The sequence below is a fragment of the Macrobrachium nipponense genome, chromosome 27, assembly GCF_015104395.2.
Source record: "Macrobrachium nipponense isolate FS-2020 chromosome 27, ASM1510439v2, whole genome shotgun sequence".
NCBI classification, from domain to species: Eukaryota; Metazoa; Arthropoda; class Malacostraca; order Decapoda; family Palaemonidae; genus Macrobrachium; species Macrobrachium nipponense.
The window spans coordinates 51,208,266-51,226,499 of NC_087216.1; positions in this window are offsets into that span (position 1 = coordinate 51,208,266).

Here is an 18,234-nt window from a genome sequence, read left to right on the forward strand (position 1 = left end):
ACCATATCATATTGCAATATTCAGTGACTACATACATATGTTTTATGAAGTGCTGTAACATCATTCCAATTTGTTTTGCATTTTACCAATAGCATTGATATTTGATCATTGCATATATGTTCCTATTCAACATCACAACAAGGTCTTTAACTGCTTCCTTATTTGTGATTGTCTCGTTATTAGGTCCCCCACTTTGTGCATATAGCATTCCTTTCTTTATATCTCCATAATTTTATTGATTCAAATTTATCAGAGTTTAAATACCTATCCTATTCACCTCTGCCCATTCATATATTTTGTGTAGGTCTCGTTTTAGCGATTTCCTATCTTTCTTACAAGTAATTTCTCGATCCTTGTGTCATCGGCGAAACTACTCCAACTACTGAGTCCATAACATTATTGTCTATATATGCAATCATAATAACAAACAGCAATGCAGACTAACACCGTACCTTGTGGCGGACACCAGATATTTATTTTAGATTCATCCGATTTCTAGTGTTGCAATCACTATCTTTTTTCTATTTTGTAAAATTTCTTTTATCCATCTTCCTACTTTTGTCCACTGTATTATGTTTTCTCCTTTTTTTTTGCTAATATATCATGGTCTACCTTGTCAAAAGCTTTTGCATAGTCAAGGTAAACCACATCTGTTTCTTTTTTGTTTATCATATTTCTATATATGTTCTCATGGTGGACTAACAGTTGGGTTTCTGTACTTCTTCCTGTACAAAACTATGTTTTCCCTCTATTAAATTAAATATTTTTCATTACCTGTTTTCATTATATTTTTCTTTATTACCCGTTTCATACACTTTCATAATATTTGATGTTGACTCACCGGCCTATAATTACTTGCTCTATACTCTTTTTTCCATTTGTCCATCTGCCTGTGGTGTTTTCGCATGGTAACACTGCGTCCGGGGCTTTAAATAGTTACGCTATGTGTAAGTTTTTAGGTAAATAAAAGGATATCTGGGTGTACATTTGCAACTGAAAAAGTGTTTAATAATTTATTGTATGCGAATTACACCGTTAATATTCGAAACAGGATATTATTTATAGCCCGGGACGCAGTGCTACCATGCGCAAACACCAAAGCTAGTGGACAGATGGAAAAGAAACAGATTGATAGTCTTGATCGACTTTTGAAAATAGGGGTAATATATGTTAATTTATGTTCATCATAAATCTTACCTGTATCTACACTTTGTCTTAATAATAATGTGAACAGCTTTGTGATAGAATGAACTACTTTCCTTAACAAAATGGCAGGGACGCCATCTGGTCCGGCTGCTGATCCATTTTTAATTTTATCAATAGTCTGAACAATACTGGCTCCATTAATATCTATGTCCGATAAGTATTCACTATTTTCATCTCTTATTTCTCTATCATTATCCTCATTATCAATTCTATGGGTAAATTTTCTCTTATATTTTTCTGCTAATATGTTGCATATTTCCCCTTTTTTTTTATTTGTTAGTTGCCCATCATTTTATAGAGCGCCTATTTCTAGTCTTCTTTTATTCATCTTTTTTGCATATGAGGAAAATAGTTTTAGGGTTTTGCTTGATATTTTGTAGGGTCTTTTCTTCTAAGTCCCGTTTTTCATTTTCTTTTGATTTCATAATCTTTTGTTTTGCATTTTATATTTTACTTCTTAGTTCCATCATTTTCCATGCACTCTTTTCTTTTGCAATAACATTTTTCCACTTTCTGATTTTTTGAAACAAGATCCTTCTGTCTCTTGGTCTGCATGACTGGCATTTACTTTTCTTCTTCAGTATATACTTATCTACTATTTTCTCTAATATTTTAGATAATACATCCGTATTTACCTGTATATTATCACATACGAATATGATTTCCTAGCCTTTGTTTAATTCTTCATTTATTTCTAACTATTTTATATTTTTACTATAGAAAATGTATTTTCCATATCCTTTCCACTTTTTCATCTCTTGCTTATCTCTGTTTTCACTTGCTTTGGAGCGAACTGTTAATTCTGTGACATCATTGTCTAAAATACTCGTATTATACACTATTTTTCCTTTAGCATAATTCACCTCGTTCATAAATTCTAGGTGTAAAATATTATCATTTCTTGGTGGCAGGTGATTTATTTGCTGAATGTTGTGTTCTAGTATATATGTATAAATACAACCACAATCTCCTATTCATACTTTACAATATACAAAAGGAAAATTGAAGTCTCCAGATAGGAGAGAGAGAGAGAGAGAGAGAGAGGAGGAGAGAGAGAGAGAGAGAGAGAGAGAGAGAGAGAGAGAGAGAGAGAATTTAGTATTAAAAGACAATGCCGAGTAGTTTTCTGATGAAATTATAAAATTAAATTATAGACAGCGCGTACTTTCCACTTTTAGATGGACTAGTAACCTAATTATTGTCTAGGTGATAAAGGCATTTAGGCAAACACACGCACACATTGAAAGAGAGAGAGAGAGAGAGAGAGAGAGAGAGAGAGAGAGATTGGGGTGGATAGATTTAGTATTTAGGAGAAAGTAAAGTATTGTTTTTCTAAGGAAAGTGTAAACTTGTTTTGGAATTATTCAATAATAATAAATTAATTAATTAATTTATTTTATTAGGATTTACATCTTGTATCTTAACTACGCGTTGGTCGCACTAACAAATTCCATGAACCTTCAAAGGTTGTCGTTACGAAGACGATGAACTCGGATATTTCAGTTTCATAACTTCCAACCCATTTTAACCAATAGAAGAATTATCTTTTTTAACTTGTGCTTAATATCTTAAACACTTCTCAAAACCGTTCATGAATGAATAAACGGGAGTGAAAGGCGTCACGTTGCCCAGATGAGTTATGTGGCATCAAAATTTTTTTTTTTTACATTATTTCTGAATTTTTCGTGGAAGGGATTTAATTATTTCTCGGGCCTCTTTTCCTTCCATTAGAGGTAATGCATACTTTCATTTTCGTTAACGGATTTAGTTTTCTTGCTGATGGAATTCTTATTTTTCGCCCAGGGAATCATTTCTCCCGTTAGGAAATTCGCTTTCTCACGAAGACAATGATTTTTCACGCAAGGGTATTAATTTTTTTGTGAAGGAAAACCGCTTTCTCGCTAATGACATGCATTTTCTCGGTAAGGGGATTTAGTTTCTCGCTATGGGCCTCCATTTTATCTCTAAGGGTATTCGGTTCTTCTCGTCATGTCTTTAGCGGCGGTTATTTTCATATATTCAAATATGCTTTCTTATTGAAATTGCTTTCGTTTGATAAATAGACTTACGGATATACGCATAAACGTTCCCTAGCATAAAACTGTGCAGTATTTATTTTCTTGAATCTTGAGTAAGACAATAACAAAAAAAGTCTACCGATAAAAAAAAGAACATAGAAAGCGTGTTGATATTTGGCAATTCGATCAATTAGTTACGTACCGTTACAATACGTAGACATTGAGTTTAAATAAATAAATACAGGGATACAAAGGCAGAGAGCCCGTTATCCACGAAGCTCCTGTCGACAGTCGATAAGGAAATAGAGGAAAATATTTATTCCTATCCTCGGTGCTACACCAGAATCCTCGCCTCGGCGCTGTACTTCCTGGAGAAGGAAACGGTATATCGAAGACGTTTACTGGCATCCCATTCAGCCTCACATCCAACGTAAATATCATCTTCAGTGATATATCTCTCCCAACCCGTGCCCCCCACCCCCATCTCCGTGCCAGGTGTAGCTGGCGTAGCGTATTTTTACTGAGGCAACATTTTTGGATTCAGATGACAAACAGGCAATTGGTGTGTCTTTCTTTTCATATTTCTTACACAAACAACACATTCTTTAGTCTATGTTATGTTTGCCGACAGTCTTCGAGAAAATTACATCTTGATTTACAAGCAGATGTAGTGGAAACCTTGAGTGTATTTGTCACATTTAATATTATAATTACTGTATAATGTTCCAATTATACCGCTGAATACATTTCAAGTTTGTAACTAGCGTGTCGGTGGTTACTGGGCTCGTTAAGTGTTTATTAGTCAGCCAGGTTCTTGAGACGTCTTCGACCCTGGAACTGAGTGGTCGGGGTCTTTCTCTGTCCAACGCTACGTGATTTTGGGTGCTCCCATGCTTCGTGAACTTGGGAAAACTCCGTTACCTGTGTGGTTGTTACCTGTGTGGTACTGTTGCTGTTACCTATGTGGTATTGTTACCTGTGTGGTACTGTTGCTGTTACCTGTGGTGGTATTTTTCTTATATATCTCTCAACGTACGAGGACCCAACACTACAAATGGACTGATTATGCGAGTGCTGTATTTTGTTCCAGTGACCATTTTGGGTGCAGTACACACACCACAGTTCGAGCTTCTGAATGCAAGTTGTCTACGATTCCTGTGGGTCCGTGGCACCACTTATGCAACCTGCAGTGGATCACAGCTCACAGCTCTAGTGGATGGGCCAAGACGGGCTCGTCATTCAGCACCTATATGCCAGTGTTGCTTAGATGTAGCATGAAAGCTGTTTATGTCATTTGCATACCCTCTGTGTTAAATTGATCCTAATTACCATAGTGTTAAATAAATTGTTATGATTTTACTTGTGTTATCACTTGCTAACGAAGGTCATCCTCTTTAAGTAGTAGGTTGGTTGGTTAAAGAACCCAACACAGTTCAGTGCAACTGTGACATTTGGTGGCAGCGGTGGGATGGCCTTTCGTTAGTCAAGTATTTTGTGTCAGTGCATTGTACTTCAATTTTATGTTTAAGAAACAATTTAGCAATCATTGTTAATTGCGCTGACATACTAAGGTTCCAGTATGGTAATTGATGCTGTAAAGTGTTGACTTTATACTTTTAAGATGCTTACAATTAATGCTTTTTGTATTTGCATTCTTTTGTAGGTAATATTGCCAGATTTTGTTGTTCACATTTTCTAGGTTTACATATATTTTTCATGATGGAGTATGTAGAATTAGGAGAAAGATTGGGGTTGCAGGGACAGGTATTGCTAGACTTTGTGGAAGAAAGAGAGAGAACAATTTGAGAGAGATGAGAGAGCCGCTGAAAGAGAAGCAAAAAATTGAAAGCGAAAATTGAGTTTAGAAAAGATCAAAATGGAAAACAGAATTGCATAAAGTGAAAGCAGGAGAGTTGAGAGTTGGGGTTGCGAGTACTACAAGTGAGCTTTCTAATTCCCTGGCTAAGCTTCCTAAGCTACCTTCATTTGATGAATCTAAGACTGTATAGATTCTTATTTGCAAGAGGGTTTGAGAGGTTGCGTCCAATGCTAGACGGGATTCATCTTCGTGGGCTATTAATCTTAGTGCTCTTCTTCAAGGTAAGGCTCTGGAGGTTTATTCTCGCCTACCGGTTTTCAGAGGCTTTGGATATAATGGTTTGAAGCAGGCTTTGTTGAAGCGTTTCCAGCTTACTGAGGAGGGTTTTCATTCGAAATGTTTCGTTCCTGTAAGCCAGACCAAGGTGAGAGTCCCTCGCAATTTCTTGCTAGATTGGATAATTATGTGGAAAAATGGTTGAATTTGTCTGGAGCTATGCAAAGTTATGAAGGTCTCAAGGATTTGTTTTTGAGGGAGCAGTTCATGAACAGTTGTAGTAAACCTCTGTCTATGTTTCTCAAGAACGACATCCCAAGAATGTGGATGAATGTCTAATCTTGCTGATCGATTTGTTTATTGAAACTCATGGTTACTCTTCTTTTACTAAAGACTCGCAGGCTTTTCAGAAACTCTCTCTAATTGGAAACAGTTCCAGAGGTGCCAGCCACAATGGGCAATTGCAAATGCAGTATACAGACCTTTTGCAGAGAAGAAGTGAGAAAGTGCTACAATTGCAATAAACCAGGACAGGTAGGCACGAGACTGTCTTTTCCAAAGCAGAACAGGTAAACATCCAGTAGACCCAAGGAATCCATACAAAGCAGCATTTTTACAGAGTCAGTTGGATCAGTGTAAGTCAAATTCTGTAAATACTAATGGTGGTAGTCTTTTCGCAGCAGCATAAGAAACAGGTCAGAGAAACAAAGTGCACCAGGATGTATCCATGCAAGAGCAATCTCAGATTGGGTCAGCATGTTTAGTGACCGAGCATTGATGACTGTTGTGTGACTGATGTCAGGTGAGATTGGCATGTGGACATGTTCTACCATAATAGGAAGGAGCATGCAAGGTATGTGATAAAATACCTATTTCTATGGGTTATGTTGGAGATCATTTTGTTACAGTATTAAGAGACACAGGGTGCAGTGGTGTAGTGGTAAAACGTAAATTAGTAAAAGATAATCAGTTGACAGATCATGTTCAAAAATGTGTATTGATAGATGGTACAGTGCGTACAGTAGAAGAGGCCTCAATTGATATTGACACACCTTTCTATACAGGGAAAGTAAATGCTCTTTGTATGAAAGAACCTGTGTAAGATTTAATTATAGGAAACCTGGAAGGTGCCAGAAATCACTTGGATCCGGATGAACAATGGTGTAAGAGAGAAAACCAAAAGGAAGGTAGTGAGGTTCTTCAATCTGTTGTAACCAGAGGCCAGCTATAAAAAACAAGCAAGGTATGAAAGCATTGAATGTTTGCAGGAGGGGTGGATGTAGAGGGTTTCAGTTAACAAAATGAAGGAAACTTCAGGCAGAAGATAAAACACTATGAGTGTACCGAAATTATGCAATCTCTGGTAAGAGGAAAGAATAAGGGAGATGGTATGTAACCTGGTTTTACTGTAGAGAAAGGCTTGCTATATCGACTATTCCAGTCACCTAAGGTAAGCAATAACAAATTGTTCAAACAACTTATTGTTCCAGATCTTTAAGGCAAAAGGTGATGAGCATTGCTCATGACAGTATTTTAGGAGGGCACCTCGGTGCTAAGAAAACTTTAGATCGTATTTTAACCAGCTTTTACTGGCCTGGACTCCCAAAGGAGAGGTTTACAAGATACTGTCAGTCCTGTGATGTATGCCAGAAAAAAACATTTCAAAGGGCAAGGTAACAAGGTTCCTCTTGATCAGATGCCATTGATTGACACACCTTTGAGCGAGTGGCAGTAGATCTGTTAGGTCCAATTATCCCAGTAACTGATAGTGGTCATAGATATATATTAACATTGGTAGATTACAGTACCAGATATCCTGAAGCAGTTCCACTGAAAGGCATTGAGACAGAGCAAGTGGCAGAGGCGTTGGTACAAATTTTCAGTAGAGTTGGGATCCCAAAGTAAATATTGTCAGACTGGGTACGCAATTCACGTCAAATATCATGAAGGAGGTAGGTTAGACTTTTGTCTGTTAAGCAGTTAGTAACAACACCCTATCATCCTGCATGTAATGGTTTGGTTGAAAGATTTAATGGAACCTTAAAAACAATGTTGAGAAAAATGAGTTCTGAAAGACCAAAAGACTGGACAGGTACTTGCCAGCATTGCTATTTGCTTATAGAGAAGTCCCACAAGAAAGTACTGGATTTTCACCCTTTGAACTTTTATATGGTAGAACAGTCAGAGGACCCATGGACTGTGCTGAAAGAGTTATGGACGAAGGAAGAAACTAGGCTGATGAAAAGTACTTACCAGTATGTGATAGACCTGACGGAACGACTGTCAAGAACCTGTGAACTAGCACAGAAGGAACTCAAGAAATCTAGTGCAAGATACAAGAAATATTACAACAGAAAAACAAAGACTAAGACTTTTAAGGTGGGTGATTACGTTTTAATTCTTCTCCCAACTGATCACAACAAACTGTTAATGCAATGGAAGGGACCTTTCAAAGACCTTGATAAGAAAGGATTAGCAGATTAATCGGGTAGATATGAATGGTAAAATCCGTATGTTTCATGCAAATCTCCTTAAGGAGTATAATCAGGCGACAGAGCCTAATCGAAGTGGCAATGCTTTATTTCAATTGGCTTCTTGTGCTGTTATAGATTCAGAGGAAACCGATATAAGGAACATTAGTCCATCTATTACCCATGAAAGCAACAGAGTCTTATGCTGATGTCGATGTCAGCCAAGCATTAACTTTAACTAGTGAACAGCTTGCGTCTGTGAATACCTTATTACATATATTTAAGGATGTTTTGACAGATCTGCCTGGGAGAACTGATCTCATTCACATGAAGTCCATTTGACTACTGAGGAACCCATCAGAAACAGACCATATCAAATCCCTATGCATTAGAGGAAGCAGTACGAGCAGAGATACAGAGCATGCTAGATAATGGATGCATTGAGCCATCTGAATCTCCATATGCCAGTGCCATTGTAGTGGCAAAGAAATCTGATGGAAGTAACAGAATCTGCATTGATTTCAGAAAGTTAAACAAGGTAAACCGTTTTTGATCCTGAACCTATGCCAGACCCAGAGGAAGTAATGACAAAAATTAGCCAAAGCAAGTTCTTTTCAAAGATTGACCTTTGTAAAGGCTATTGGCAGGTTCCAATGAGAACCGAGGATTTGACATCATTTTTAGCTCCCTATGGATTATGCAGATTCAAAGTCATGCCCTTTGGAATGTTGAACAGTCCAACAACATTTAATCGATTGATGCGTAAATTATTAAAAGGTTTGGAACACACTGATAGTTTCTTGGATGACATCCTCATTCATACAGAATCTTGGGAAGAACATCTCGAAGAATTAAGGAAAGTCTTGGAGAGGCTAAGATGGGCCCCGCCTGACAGCAAAGCCATCAAAGTGTGAAGTTGCTCAAACCCAGTTGGTGTATTTAGGACACTTAATTGGCAGTGGTACTGCTTTGAACCTACAAATGACAAGTTGAAGGCTATTCAAGAGGGAGCCAAGACCAGAAACAAAGAAACAGGTCAGGTCATTCATTGGGTTAATTGGCTACTACAGGAAATATGTGCCGAATTTTGCATCTTTAGCAGCTCCATTAACTGATTTGACAAAGAAAGGATTTCCAAATAGTTGAGTGGAAACCAGAACATGAAATGCATTCCAAACTTTGAAATCTATGTTACTTTGTAGTCCTATTCTTAGGCCTCCAGATTTATCCAAACCCTTTATTTTAAGGACAGATGCTTCCAACAGTGGGGTCGGCGCTGTTTTGATGCAGGTGCATGATGGGAGGAAATGTCCTATTACCTATGCATGTCATAAGCTGATGGACCGTGAACAGAGGTATGCAGTCATAGAGAAAGAGTGTCTTGCTATTGTTTGGGCTTTACAAAAGTTTCAAGCTTACTTGTATGGCAGATGCCTTTGGTGCATCTTCAAAAGGCAAAGGTTTCCAATGGTAGATTAATGAGATGGTCTCTTTTTCTACAGTCATATATTTCAGAGTGGAGGTTACAGGGGTCAGAAAACGTAGGAGCCGATTTTCTGAGCCGTCACATTACTGTATAAATGTTAGTACATTCCTTTTTATATAGTTTTCCTTGTAATGTACCAGAAAATCATATTTTGTGTCTCAGGAAGGGAGGTATTGTCACATTTAATATTATAATTACTGTATAATGTTCCAATTATACCGCTGAATACATTTCAAGTTTGTAACTAGCGGTGTCAGTGGTTACTGGGCTCGTTAAGTGTTTATTAGTCAGCCAGGTTCTTGAGACGTCTTTGACACTGGAACTGAGTGGTTGGGGTCTTTCTCTGTCCAACGCTACGTGTTTTGGTGCTCCCATGCTTCGTGAACTTGGGAAAACTCTGTTACCGTGTGGTTGTTACCTGTGTGGTACTGTTGCTGCTTACCTATGTGGTATTGGTACCAGTGTGGTACTGTGCTGTTACCTGTGTGGTATTTTCTATATATCTCTCAACGTACGAGGACCCAACACTACGAATGGACTGATTATGCGAGTGCTGTATTTTGTTCCAGTGACCATTTGGGTGCAGTACACACACCACAGTTCGAGCTTCTGAATGCAAGTTGTCTACGATTCCTGTGGGTCCGTGGCACCACTTATGCAACCTGCAGTGGATCACAGCTCACAGCTCAGTGGATGGGCCAAGACGGGCTCGCCATTCAGCACCTATATGCCAGTGTTGCTTAGATGTAGCATGAAAGCTGTTTATGTCATTTGCATACCCTCTGTGTTAAATTGATCCTAATTACCATAGTGTTAAATAAATTGTTATGATTTTACTTGTGTTATCACTTGCTAACGAAGGTCATCCTCTTTAAGTAGTAGGTTGGTTGGTTAAAGAACCCAACACAGTTCAGCCTGCAACTGTGACATTTGGGTGGCAGCGGTGGGATGGCCTTTCGTTAGTCAAGTATTTTGTGTCAGTGATTGTACTTCAATTTTATGTTTTAAGAAACAATTTAGCAATCATTGTTAATTGCGCTGACATACTAAGGTTCCAGTATGGTAATTGAGGCTGTAAAGTGTTGACTTCATACTTTTAAGATGCTTACAATTAATGCTTTTTTTTTGTATTTGCATTCTTTTGTAGGTAATATTGCCAGATTTTGTTGTTGTTCACATTTTCTAGGTTTACATATATTTTTCATGATGGAGTATGTAGAATTAGGAGAAAGATTGGGGTTGCAGGGACAGGTATTGCTAGACTTTGTGGAGAAGAAAGAGAGAGAACAATTTGAGAGAGATGAAGAGAGCCGCTGAAAGAGAAGCAAAAAAAAATTGAAAGCGAAAGAAATTGAGTTAGAAAAGATTCAAAATGGAAACAGAATTGCATAAAGTGAAGCAGGAGAGTTGAGAGTTGGGTTGCGAGTACTACAAGTGAGCTTTCTAATTCCCTGGCTAAGCTTCCTAAGCTACCTTCATTTGATGAATCTAAAGACTGTATAGATTCTTATTTGCAGAGGTTTGAGAGGTTTGCGTCCAATAAAGCTAGACGGGATTCATCTTCGTGGGCTATTAATCTTAGTGCTCTTCTTCAGGTAAGGCTCTGGAGGTTTATTCTCGCCTACCGGTTTCAGAGGCTTTGGATTATAATGGTTTGAAGCAGGCTTTGTTGAAGCGTTTCCAGCTTACTGAGGAGGGTTTTTCATTCGAAATGTCGTTCCTGTAAGCCAGACCAAGGTGAGAGTCCCTCGCAATTTCTTGCTAGATTGGATAATTATGTGGAAAAATGGTTGAATTTGTCTGGAGGTACGCAAAGTTATGAAGGTCTCAAGGATTTGTTTTTGAGGGAGCAGTTCATGAACAGTTGTAGTAAACCTCTGTCTATGTTTCTCAAAGAACGACATCCCAGAATGTGATGAAATGTCTAATCTTGCTGGATCAGTTTATTGAAACTCATGGTTACTCTTCTTTTACTAAAGACTCGCAGGCGTTTTCAGAAACTCTCTCAATTGGAAACAGTTCCAGAGGTGCCAGCCACAATGGGCAATTGCAAATGCAGTATACAGACCTTTTGCAGAGAAGACGTGAGAGAAAGTGCTACAATTGCAATAAACCTGGACATGTAGCACGAGACTGTCTTTCCAAGCAGACAGGTAAATATCCAGTAGACCCAAGGAATCCATACAAAGCAGCATTTTTACAGAGTCAGTTGGATCAGTGTAAGTCAAATTCTGTAAATACTAATGGTGGTAGTCTTTTGCAGCAGCATAAGAAAACAGGTCAGAGAAACAAAGTGCACCAGGATGTATCCATGCAAGAGCAATCTCAGATTGGGTCAGCATGTTTAGTGACCGAGCATTTGATGGACTGTTGTGTGACTGATGGTCAGGTGAGATTGGCATGTGGACATGTTCTACCAGTAATAGGAGGAGCATGCAAGGTATGTGACAAAATGCCTATTTCTATGGGTTATGTTGGAGATCATTTTGTTACAGTATTAAGAGACACAGGGTGCAGTGGTGTAGTGGTAAAACGTAAATTAGTAAAAGATAATCAGTTGACAGATCATGTTCAAAATGTGTATTGATAGATGGTACAGTGCGTACAGTAGAAGAGGCCTCAATTGATATTGACACACCTTTCTATACAGGGAAAGTAAATGCTCTTTGTATGAAGAACCTGTGTAAGATTTAATTATAGGAAACCTGGAAGGTGCCAGAAATCACTTGGATCCGGATGAACAATGGTGTAGAGAGAAAACCAAAAGGAAGGTAGTGAGGTTCTTCAATCTGTTGTAACCAGAGGCCAGGCTATAAAAAACAGCAAGGTATGAAAGCATTGAATGTTGCGGAGGGGTGGATGTAGAGGTTTCAGTTAACAAAATGAAGAACTTCAGGCAGAAGATAAAACACTAGGAGTGTACCGAAATTATGCAATCTCTGGTAAGAGGAAAGTAATGGGAGATGGTATTGTAACCTGGTTTACTGTAGAGAAAGGCTTGCTATATCGACTATTCCAGTCACCTAAGGTAAGCAATAACAAATTGTTCAAACAACTTATTGTTCCAGAATCTTTTAAGGCAAAAGGTGATGAGCATTGCTCATGACAGTATTTTAGGAGGGCACCTCGGTGCTAAGAAAACTTTAGATCGTATTTTAACCAGCTTTTACTGGCCTGGACTCCAAGGAGAGGTGACAAGATACTGTCAGTCCTGTGATTGTATGCCAGAAAACATTTCCAAAGGGCAAGGTAACAAAGGTTCCTCTTGATCAGATGCCATTGATTGACACACCTTTTGAGCGAGTGGCAGTAGATCTGTTAGGTCCAATTATCCCAGTAACTGATAGTGGTCATAGATATATATTAACATTGTAGATATTACAGTACCAGATATCCTGAAGCAGTTCCACTGAAAGGCATTGAGACAGAGCAAGTGGCAGAGGCGTTGGTACAAATTTTCAGTAGAGTTGGGATCTCAAAGGAAATATTGTCAGACATGGGTACGCAATTCACGTCAAATATCATGAAGGAGGTAGGTAGAGTTTTGTCTGTTAAGCAGTTGGTAACACACCCTATCATCCTGCATGTAATGGTTTGGTTGAAAGATTTAATGGAACCTTAAAAACAATGTTGAGAAAAATGAGTTCTGAAAGACCAAAAGACTGGGACAGGTACTTGCCAGCATTGCTATTTGCTTATAGAGAAGTCCCACAAGAAAGTACTGGATTTTCACCCTTTGAACTTTTATATGGTAGAACAGTCAGAGGACCCATGACTGTGCTGAAGAGTTATGGACGAAGGAAGAAACTATGCCTGATGTGAAAAGTACTTACCAGTATGTGATAGACCTGAAGGAACGACTGTCCAAGAACCTGTGAACTAGCACAGAAGGAACTCAAGAAATCTAGTGCAGATACAAGAATATTACAACAGAAAACAAAGACTAAGACTTTTAAGGTGGTGATTATGTTTTAATTCTTCTCCTAACTGATCACAACAAACTGTTAATGCAATGGAAGGGACCTTTCAAAGACCTTGATAGAAAGGATTAGCAGATTATCGGGTAAGATGAATGGTAAAATCCGTATGTTTCATGCAAATCTCCTTAAGAAGTATAATCAGCGACTAGAAGCCTAATCTAAGTGGCAATGCTTTATTTCAATTGGCTTCTTGTGCTGTTATAGATTCAGAGGAAACCGATGATAAGGAACACTTAGTCCATCTATTACCCATGAAAGCAACAGAGTCTTATGCTGATGTCGATGTCAGCCAAGCATTAACTTAACTAGTGAACAGCTTGCGTCTGTGAATACCTTATTACATGAATTTAAGGATGTTTTGACAGATCTGCCTGGGAGAACTGATCTCATTCAACATGAAGTCCATTTGACTACTGAGGACCCATCAGAAACAGACCACCCATATCAAATCCCCTATGCATTAAGAGGAGCAGTACGAGCAGAGATACAGAGCATGCTAGATATGGATGTCATTGAGCCATCTGAATCTCCATATGCCAGTGCCTTTGTAGTGGCAAAGAAATCTGATGGAAGTAACAGAAATCTGCATTGATTTTCAGAAAGTTAAACAAGGTAACCGTTTTTGATCCTGAACCTATGCCAGACCCAGAGGAAATATGACAAAAAAAAAATTAGCCAAAGCAAGTTCTTTTCAAAGATTGACCTTTGTAAAGGCTATTGGCAGAATTCCATGAGAACCGAGGATCGTGATTTGACATCATTTTTAGCTCCCGATGGATTATACAGATTCAAAGTCATGCCATTTGGGATGTCCAACAGTCCAGCAAACATTTAATCGATTGATGCGTAAATTATTAAAAGGGTTTGGAACACACTGATAGTTTCTTGGATGACATCCTCATTCATACAGAATCTTGGGAAGAACATCTCGAAGAATTAAGGAAAGTCTTGGAGAGGCTAAGATGGGCACGCCTGACAGCAAAGCCGTCAAAGTGTGAAGTTGCTCAAACCCCATTGTTGTATTTAGGACACTTAATTGGCAGTGGTACTGGTGAACCTACAAATGACAAGTTGAAGGCTATTCAAGAGGCGCCAAGACCAGAAACAAAGAAACAGGTCAGGTCATTCATTGGGTTAATTGGCTACTACAGGAAATATGTGCCGAATTTTGCATCTTTAGCAGCTCCATTAACTGATTTGACAAAGAAAGGATTTCCAAATAAGTTAGAGTGGAAACCAGAACATGAAAATGCATTCCAAACTTTGAAATCTATGTTACTTTGTAGTCCTATTCTTAGGCCTCCAGATTTATCCAAACCCTTTATTTTAAGGACAGATGCTTCCAACAGTGGGGTCGGCGCTGTTTTGATGCAGGTGCATGATGGGAGGAAATATCCTATTGCCTATGCAAGTCGTAAGCTGATGGACCGTGAACAGAGGTATGCAGTCATAGAGAAAGAGTGTCATGCTATTGTTTGGGCTTTACAAAAGTTTCAAGCTTACTTGTATGGCAGATGCCTTTGTGCATCTTCAAAGGCAAAGTTTTCCAATGGTAGTATTTAATGAGATGGTCTCTTTTTCTACAGTCATATAATTTCAGAGTGGAGGTTATCAAGGGGTCAGAAAACGTAGGAGCCGATTTTCTGAGCCGTCACATTACTGTATAAATGTTAGTACATTCCTTTTTATATAGTTTTCCTTGTAATGTACCAGAAAATCATATTTTGTGTCTCAGGAAGGGAGGTATTGTCACATTTAATATTATAATTACTGTATAATGTTCCAATTATACCGCTGAATACATTTCAAGTTTGTAACTAGCGTGTCGGTGGTTACTGGGCTCGTTAAGTGTTTATTAGCCAGCCAGGTTCTTGAGACGTCTTCGACACTGGAACTGAGTGGTCGGGGTCTTTCTCTGTCCAACGCTACGTGATTTTGGGTGCTCCCATGCTTCGTGAACTTGGGAAAACTCCGTTACCTGTGTGGTTGTTACCTGTGTGGTACTGTTGCTGTTACCTATGTGGTATTGTTACCTGTGTGGTACTGTTGCTGTTACCTGTGTGGTATTTTCTTAATATATCTCTCAACGTACGAGGACCCAACACTACGAATGGACTGATTATGCGAGTGCTGTATTTTGTTCCAGTGACCATTTTGGGTGCAGTACACACACCACAGTTCGAGCTTCTGAATGCAAGTTGTCTACGATTCCTGTGGGTCCGTGGCACCACTTATGCAACCTGCAGTGGATCACAGCTCACAGCTCTAGTGGATGGGCCAAGACGGGCTCGTCATTCAGCACCTTAGATGTAGCATGAAAGCTGTTTATGTCATTTGCATACCCTCTGTGTTAAATTGATCCTAATTACCATAGTGTTAAATAAATTGTTATGATTTTACTTGTGTTATCACTTGCTAACGAAGGTCATCCTCTTTAAGTAGTAGGTTGGTTGGTTAAAGAACCCAACACAGTTCAGTGCAACTGTGACAGTATTATTATTATTTTCTTTTATATAAAATCAAGTCATACATAATGTAGTGTGACTCAAGATAAAAGAACATAAAAATTATAATCATATGTCATCAAGAAAAAGAAGTAATGATTTACACGAATAATAGAAATTTACGATGCAACATAGAGCATAATAGTATCCTCTGGTCATAGTAGAAATCATGTACAATGTTATTTAAAAAGAGTTTATTATTATTGAGAATTTAAGACAAATTATGGCACAAACTCGAAGTCAAGAAATGGGCAACCTAATATCTCAGTGATAAGGCAAAATAAGTCCTTAAAAGGAAGAAATAATGTCAGAGATATTAATGTACTGATTAACCCCAAGGGCAGTCCTACCCTCTAACAGGATCATTGGGAGGGGAAACATGTTGGCACCAGAGACCACATGGTGATGCAGGCTCAGCCACCCAGCTATGTTCAGCATCCCACTGGGTCTTCTGAAGGGAAGTAGTCCGCAGCTACTCCTCCTCCCAGTCTCAGTGTTATTTGCCCTGTTAGTCCATGAGACGCATGAACTGCTATGCTAGTCTAACTAATTGAGGAGTGGGTCATTTACTGTGGGAACACATCTGCCTCTCTCAACAGAAGAAAATTCCTGCAAGTAGTTGTAAAGGCATTCATAAAATCTTGGGGACAACAAAGGCTAAGCACTGCCACCCTACCAATCTCCCTAAAGAAAATCATCAATACTGTCTGCGAAATAACTCAGGATCGTAGTGAAAAGGTGGTAATTGCAGAAAGCCGCTTTACGCCATCCTACTGTAAGAAGTACCCATCAAAGAAACGCCGAAAGACACGCTTCCACTGCATCAAGTGTGACCCTCGCTATGTGTCCTTAGCCCCTGCTATCCCTAGTGTCCCGACTGTGAGTCAAAGTAGGTAAGTAATAGAAAACTAAACATCGTGGCTCATATTATCATCATATTATTGTCATATTATCATCAAACTTTTATTAAAAAGTGTCACTACATATAATTTAGGTCTGAAAATCATAGTTTAATGTCAAATAAAGTTAACAAAGTCATAATAAAAATTACATAGTGGAGATATTCATTTTTTTTTTAACATAAAAACTACATTCTTTCACAGTCTTCTAGAGGTCACCCTCCAGAGCAGAAGTGTGTGGCACCTACAGAACATGGCCCGGGCACAAGAAAAGAACCTTATGAAATATTTTTTCTTAATTCTTATTAGTGGAATAATAATAAATTTTTTCTTAAGTTGTAGTAAAAAATAATATATATTTTTTTAATTTCTTTGGTCAATTTTAATATTTTTCCTTTTCGGCACAATTTCTTAAGTTAGTGCTTAAATGAAAGTAGGGCAGCTGCTGCTTTCAGTTCACGCCATAAACATAATTAAAAACGATTACAACCATTTCTTTTGATTTTTCAAAAAAAAGGAGTCTGTCAGGCAATCGAATGCTTTGCAAGGTGCTAAAAAAACGAATGCCTTAAAGGGTTAATTATATCATAAAAACATTGGCCTATATCATACAAATGATTATTACGATAACACAATAACAACAAAATTTATTGTCCAATCTTTTTACAACATCTGACAGTAAAAGAACGGCGATCCAGAAACTTTTAGTTCACATTCATGACGGTCATAGAAGATTCATAAAATTCCAGGTACCAAAGAAGAGACTCACTAGACCCCGATTGCGTTATGTGTAGCTTCCGTGAATACACCGCTTAAGATCTCGCCATCTCTCCAAAGCTGCTTTTAGGAAGACGTGAACCAACAAAGGTCCACAAGCAAACGGGGATCGGGAAACGTTGGAAAAGTGGATACGCTGCTTTTCTTTCCTTCTTTCTTTTTTTTTTTTTATCTAAATCTTCAGTTGAAAACCTTTATGGAAAGTCAACGACTGTAACCACACGATGGCTCTAAATGGATATTAGCCTGCGGGAGAGAAACAAGCAAGAAAAATGGATGAACTGATAGAATGGAGGATTTTTTTTTTTTTTTCCTCAAATCTTCAGCTGAAAAAGGTTCAACGTTATGCGCACTCTCCTAATGATTCTGACAACAATGTCTTTCGTTGTTATTATTACCGGATGATCAAACAAAGCAAAATGTGAATCCTAAGAAGTATTCGTAGTCTTTTCTCTGAAATGCAGACAAAGACGACGGAAAAAGATGAGAAGGGGCGGAATGTTCTTAAAGGAATATTTGCCCAGAAACTGGAATATGAAACACCCATGGTGCTCATTTCCGGAGACATTTTTTTTTATTAGCTGGGATCACCCAGGGGCTAGCAATAACACGGCGAAACTGTGAAGTTAAATCACTATTTCAACGAGTTTAGTACTAGGCACTTCGAGATCAAATGCTCATATATATATATATATATATATCATATATATATATATATATATATATATATATATATATATATATATATATATATATATATATATATATATATGTATATATATTACCTAATATATATAT